Source organism: Triticum urartu, unplaced genomic scaffold (assembly GCF_003073215.2).
Source record: "Triticum urartu cultivar G1812 unplaced genomic scaffold, Tu2.1 TuUngrouped_contig_7588, whole genome shotgun sequence".
Taxonomy (NCBI): domain Eukaryota; kingdom Viridiplantae; phylum Streptophyta; class Magnoliopsida; order Poales; family Poaceae; genus Triticum; species Triticum urartu.
In genome coordinates this window covers 4,994-10,831 of record NW_024118446.1, presented here as the reverse complement: position 1 = coordinate 10,831, position 5,838 = coordinate 4,994, and the positions used below count along the sequence as shown (strand labels likewise).

The 5,838-nt window shown below is 41.2% G+C and overlaps 1 long non-coding RNA gene across 8 annotated transcripts; it reads left to right on the top strand.

The window, feature by feature from the left end:
• Positions 1–412: 412 nt before the first annotated feature.
• Positions 413–4,684, top strand: LOC125531604. Of its 8 annotated transcripts, XR_007293361.1 has the most exons (6): positions 417–747; positions 1,249–1,304; positions 1,829–2,036; positions 3,074–3,196; positions 4,006–4,088; positions 4,374–4,684. It is a non-coding gene; the product is annotated as an uncharacterized LOC125531604 (long non-coding RNA). The 8 variants fall into 8 exon arrangements; XR_007293360.1 differs by having other exon boundaries at positions 413–747; positions 1,249–2,036; positions 4,009–4,112; XR_007293357.1 differs by having other exon boundaries at positions 413–747; positions 1,249–2,036; positions 4,009–4,117.
• Positions 4,685–5,838: the final 1,154 nt, after the last annotated feature.

The following is a 5,838-nucleotide window of genomic DNA, read 5'->3' as shown; positions in this document are numbered from 1 at the left end:
AAGATTTGAATAATATTATCCGGTTTAAAAACCTCAATCATTCAATATCATTATGAAAATCCAGCCACTTTTGGCTCACTACACCACGACACCACAAAGACGACATGCATCTGTTGGTAAAAGTGAGCATCGCCGACACTTTTTTTGTCCCAAACTATACCGACACATAGTATGACAGTATTACATAACCTCATTGACACATTATCTGTCGCCAAAGCACCACCTGAGCACCGACGTAATTTCTGTCGGCAGTTACCATCTTTAGTGATTGTTTGTGTGTGGGTGATTCGTAGGAACAGAGAAAGTGTTGGGGTAGTTTCCTTCCACCCACACCCGAAAAATAAGGTACGGAAAGAGAGCCATGCGCGCGATGGAAAACACTAAGAGTCGGACCAGACCAGGAAAAGAAAAGAAAAAACACACCCGTCCACTGTCCGATCCCCCCTCCCTCTCTCTCTCTCTACCCGATTGCGCCGCTGCCCCCGACCTCAACCTAACTCAACTGCCTCGCCGCCCCTGATCTGCGCGCCGCCGCCCGTCCTCTGGTCCCCTCGTGCCACATCATCTCCGATCCTGGCCTTCCTCCCCGCAGGGCACCATCCGCCCAGGAGTAGCAGCTCCGTCCGCCACGCCGAGGAGCAGCAGCGCCGTCAACCGCCACCGAGGATCCACTGCAGATTTTTCTCCACGTGCGACCTCTGCTTCGGCTAATCTCCTTTCCTCTGCCCCGCCTACAGAATACAAGAGGTAAGCTTCTAGTGGGTGAGTGGTTCCTTGTCTCCCCTTCTCTGTCCCACCTCCAGATCTGGTCGCTATAGGTAAGCTGGGTTAGTGGTTTTTCCAGTACGTGTAGGTAACTAATCGGATCCAGCCATGAATTGGTTGGCTTCTTCCAGTAGGTAAATAAATCTATGGTTGTTCTAGTGCGTGCTTCATCTACAAATTTGCAGCATGTAACAATTTCTTAGCCGAGGCATTACAAAGGAGAGGGATGCGTGTCATTCTTCTGTTAGAATTGTAATTATGTTCCCCTTTGTGATTGGCATATTTTATTTTTCAATTTCTCCTTTTCTTATTGCGCGGATGCTAGCTTTCATAGCCTCTTGTAGCTAAATCTGATTATGTGTGGGCCTATCAAGTCCCAAATCTGATCTGTATGTCCTAATTACGTACACATGTAGTGATGCATCTATTGAAGAGAAGCATTTGTCAGTAACATACTAACAATCAGTCAATCTTCATACGTAGGTGGTGAAGGCAAGTAAAGAATTTATGCCCGTTCTGTTACAGGAACATGTGAATAGGTGATAGTCCTCCTAAGCTGCTTAATGCTACAATTTCTAATGTCATTATAAACATTGGATGCATCAGACTGTCATAATACCTAGTTTTTATATAAAATGATAATAAATAAGGGCATAATATGATGACAGTAAATCTGGGTTATGGAAGAATATTGAATATTTGGTTTCTACATTTGTATATGTATAGCAGCACCCTGATTATGCGAATAGTATCAAATCCAGAGCCCAAATCATGGCAGCTAGTAGAAAATGTATGGTTTAGTTTGTAGCCCCATACATGTGAATATTATTCCAGCAAGAATGTGAGCTGCTAGCATATATCTATCTATCCCAGGTACTTTGCGGATAGGCCAGCGGCGAGCCTTGTTTTTTCTTTTTAGATTTTCCCTTGATGTATTCTCCTTGTTGAACGAACAGTTTTTGGCATCCTGGCATGCCACCATTGTGCTGGTTGGATCTTGGTTACCAATTAATATTCAGGAGATGACTCTCTTTTAATTTATTGATTTTCTTGTTGCGAGGAGAGGGTTGCTGATGCCGATGATTTATAGTTCGGATGATGATGATGGTGACCAGCCACTGTTGCTCGAGGATGAAGCAGGATGAACCGAGGTCCTCGAAGCCTATCCCTGATGCTGATGGGTGGACAGTTGTGCCGCCTAGGTGTGATCACCCTGGGCAATAGTAAATTAAGCATATGAGAAGCAAAACTTGGTGCTATTTGGTCTGAAGGTAAAGAAGTGTCATTGTTTTTTTCTATATCGTTGCTGCTGGGTCACCCTTTTACTAATGGAAAAATGTCATGTAATAATGTATGCATCTTTAGCTTTGGAACGCACACACACACTAGAGACTTGCTCCGCTGCAGCAGGGAGGGAGGCCCCTAAACTTACGCATCTGGTTTACTATGTCTGGTCTCTACAAGTGAAAGCATGGTGATTTGCCTAGTGTGTCTTGTTAGTTAGTACGACACTAAGTATCCATCCATCTGTTGACGGTTATGCACAAGTCATTGACTAGGAACCAATTTCTTCTTTAGTTTCAATTTCCCATCAATGCATTCGCCCTGCTTGCTTGCTTGCCGCCTTTATCTCTTTTCATAAGCACAATAACAAAATCATCATGTCTTACTTGCATTTCTAAAGGTTGTAACAAAATAATCATATGTTTGTTTGATGCAATTTGGCTTTCCCAATTATGGATGTATGGACGGGTATGTATTTCTCTATAAGTATCTTATACCACACAGTAAAATGCCTATTCACTTCAAAAGTGGAACACATGACCTGATAATAATGTAGAATATAAGCGACAATGCACTTAACTAGCATTAACATCATGTGTTGTTATTCCTTTTGACTGAGTCATGTGCACATCTGTAAAGTAAAATAAGACGTTCTCGATCATTTAGTGATCTAGAATGAATGGTTTGTTTTCTTCTTGCATTCATACATGTGAATTAAATAGATGCATGCGTTTATTAAATATATATTGCCAATGAACATGACTGCAAGTCTTGCCTTAAAATGAATGGTTTACGTACCCAAGTAAGTTGTCGATGCTCTGCTCTAGCCTGCCTAGGTTCTATTCTTTTCTGTTTGTGAAACCACACTACCATCTGTCCTGGGTTTCACTCGCTTTACTTTATACCTTGATTTAATGATGTGATGCCAGTTCTAGTTCTCTAGGTTCTCCAGCCTAGTTCCTCTTAAGTAATCTTGTTCTTTTTCTGTAATGTTATTAATCGTGAGCTCCTTTCTGGTTTGCAGGTAGAGTTGGAACCCCTCCGGTTCAGCACCTGGCATGGTCAGTTGGAATTGGATAAGGATCACAAACCCACCAAGTCGCCCTTTTGATCAACTACAACAACAATAACAACAACAAACAATGTGGTAATAAACAACAACTCTCCTCTCTCTGCCCTTTATGTATCATTGCATTAATTCTGGCCTGTTTATGGTCTGATGCAAGTGGCCTGGCTATCTTGTTCTTGTTGTTTGGTAGGGAACTAGGAATTGTGTGTAAATGCAGTTATCTTGTTTGGTTGTGGAATTGATCCCTCTTTGGCCTAGATGTTCTAGTCGTTGTCGCAACTGAAAAATGGATGGTACAGTAGAAATTGCTTTTACTTTGACCCTTGCAGACCACACGATCGATGCTTATATTTGTTGGTTCTAGGGACTGGACTTGTTTGTGTGTAGCTGTCTCTGTCTGTGTACAGTGGAGTATGAGTGGAATGTAAACTCATCATACAGAATGTAGCCGTGTTGGTTGGTTGCTTATATATTAACAAGCGGGTATATATTATCTTCTCTGAGGTGCCCTTTCTAAACCCTCCAACTAAATGCAGCTTTGCTGGTTGCTCATTAGAGGCTTTTGATTGTGTCATATCATCTTGCCGCTTTGCATGCTACAGTATATGGGACCACCATTGATGATATATATTGATCGTAGTTGTTGTTTTCTTATTCAGGCATTGTTCATCAAATCTACCAATTTGGTCCAGGATAAATAAATACTAAACCATCATCAAGTTGTTGCTCGATTGAAACTAAACTAGATGAAATTAATGAAGGGTTTTAGAAATAAGTTTTTGTTTTGTTCCTTATAATCTTCATGTGATTTTATTTATTTTTCCACTTGATTGTATGTCTGACTTTTGAATAGTATGATGTTTATTTTCCTGCTTGATTTGGTGCAGCAGGCACCCGGCTCAATGGACGAGGAGGACAACTAAGACCCCAAGCCCAAGACGACAACCCTAACCTCAACTTCCCAAATAAGGTTGTGGATCAGCGCCTCTTGACTGTGAGGTTTCTCCCCAGTTTCTCACTGCTCTACATTGTTGATTTAGACCTGTGATATCTAGTTCATCTTTGTTTTACTACTTGGGTCTAGTTTACTGATTGATTGATGACACTCAACTCCAGCCTAGTTCATTCTTGTGGTCTTCCCTGTACGAGACTAGTTCAACTATGCATGGTTCCAATTCATCATATAATATTTGGTAATACTGCATGATCTGTGTGTATACTATACATCTTCTAAAACATACGAGTTCTTTTGTAGGGACAAATGGTAGAAAGTAGCAAGTCCACAAGTTGACTGAAGATGTTCTCGTGACTGCTTTTGTTGAGAACAGGGTTGACACATTTTGTTCATATGGAAGTTGATTCGGCTTGGCGATTGAAGAGTTGGTCTTCCGTATTATTCTGTAGCAATCCAGTGATCATGCAATTGGTCTCTTAGGAACTTTGGCCATTATGTTTGTAACATGCCTCTCTTGTATATCTGATTTGTGGATCCTTAATGGTTGTAGCTACTTGAGTGAAGTAAAACAATGAATGTTCTATATATGTTGAATGAATGCATTTGATCAATAGTATCTTTTGATGAATACAAGAGTGCAATTGTCTATATATGTATTACGTATTGAACATGAATTGAATATTATGAGTGTAAATTCATTTAAAATATGGTGCATTTGCATTTCTGGTGAAATGTGGAACCCTCCAGTAAATCTGTCGGCGGTAATATTGGACGTCACACAATCTGTCGGCATAGCACACTTACACACAAACTGTCGGCGTAGCAATGGACGTCGCACAATCTGTCGACATAGTACATTGTCAGATGATCTGTCGCCATAGAACAGTCTGTTGGTGTAGAAATGTCTGTCGCCATATGTCTCACCAAAGCTAACATACTATCTGTCGGTGTAGATTTATCTGTCGGCGAAGACATTTCCCGGCAGGACTATAGGCGTCAGCTCCTTTCTGTCGGCAAAGGTCTTTCCCGACACTAAATGTGTCGCCTTAGGTGTCTTATGCTGACAGATTATTTGACGCTGCTTTGAGTGTCGTGGTGTAGTGGCTATGAAAGATATGAATACCTTACCAGTTGATAAGTAAATCTGGAGTTTAAATACTCGGTGGCTCTTGGCCGATGGCGACTTAATGCGCATTCATTGTAAGCCAGAATTTTCATAATCTGTTGACTGATAGCCTTTGAAAAAGTCCAAAATGGATAACCCTTTTGAAGCATCAATTTTGATGATGAGCTTGAATTTATATGTCATAATTCTGCAAATCCTGCACAAAGTGCAAATAACATATGCCCTGGCAACTTAACGTCAAAAGCCAGGGTGGGTAGCCACCCGAATGCATACTTATCCTGCACACAAGTAGATCACAAGAACCCTTGGCGATTTATCGCAGGGCGGGTCATAGTGCCCAAACACATAGCGGCCAGGGTTTATAACCAAGGCTGTAATTGAAGATAATCAAATATGACATGGATGATACCTGTGACATAGAATCACCTCGTTAGTTTCACCAACTTTTGTAGTGAGGGTGGTAACCCCAATCTTGATTATTGAGAACTCATTCCTTAATTTGCTGGATTATGATAATAAACCATACCGGGTATGATAAACACTGGATTTTCCTTATAATACTGGCGACTTGTTAGTCAAAACCAGACCGGGTTAAAGAACGCCGGATTAGAACTGATCATGCACTGACAACTTGTTAGT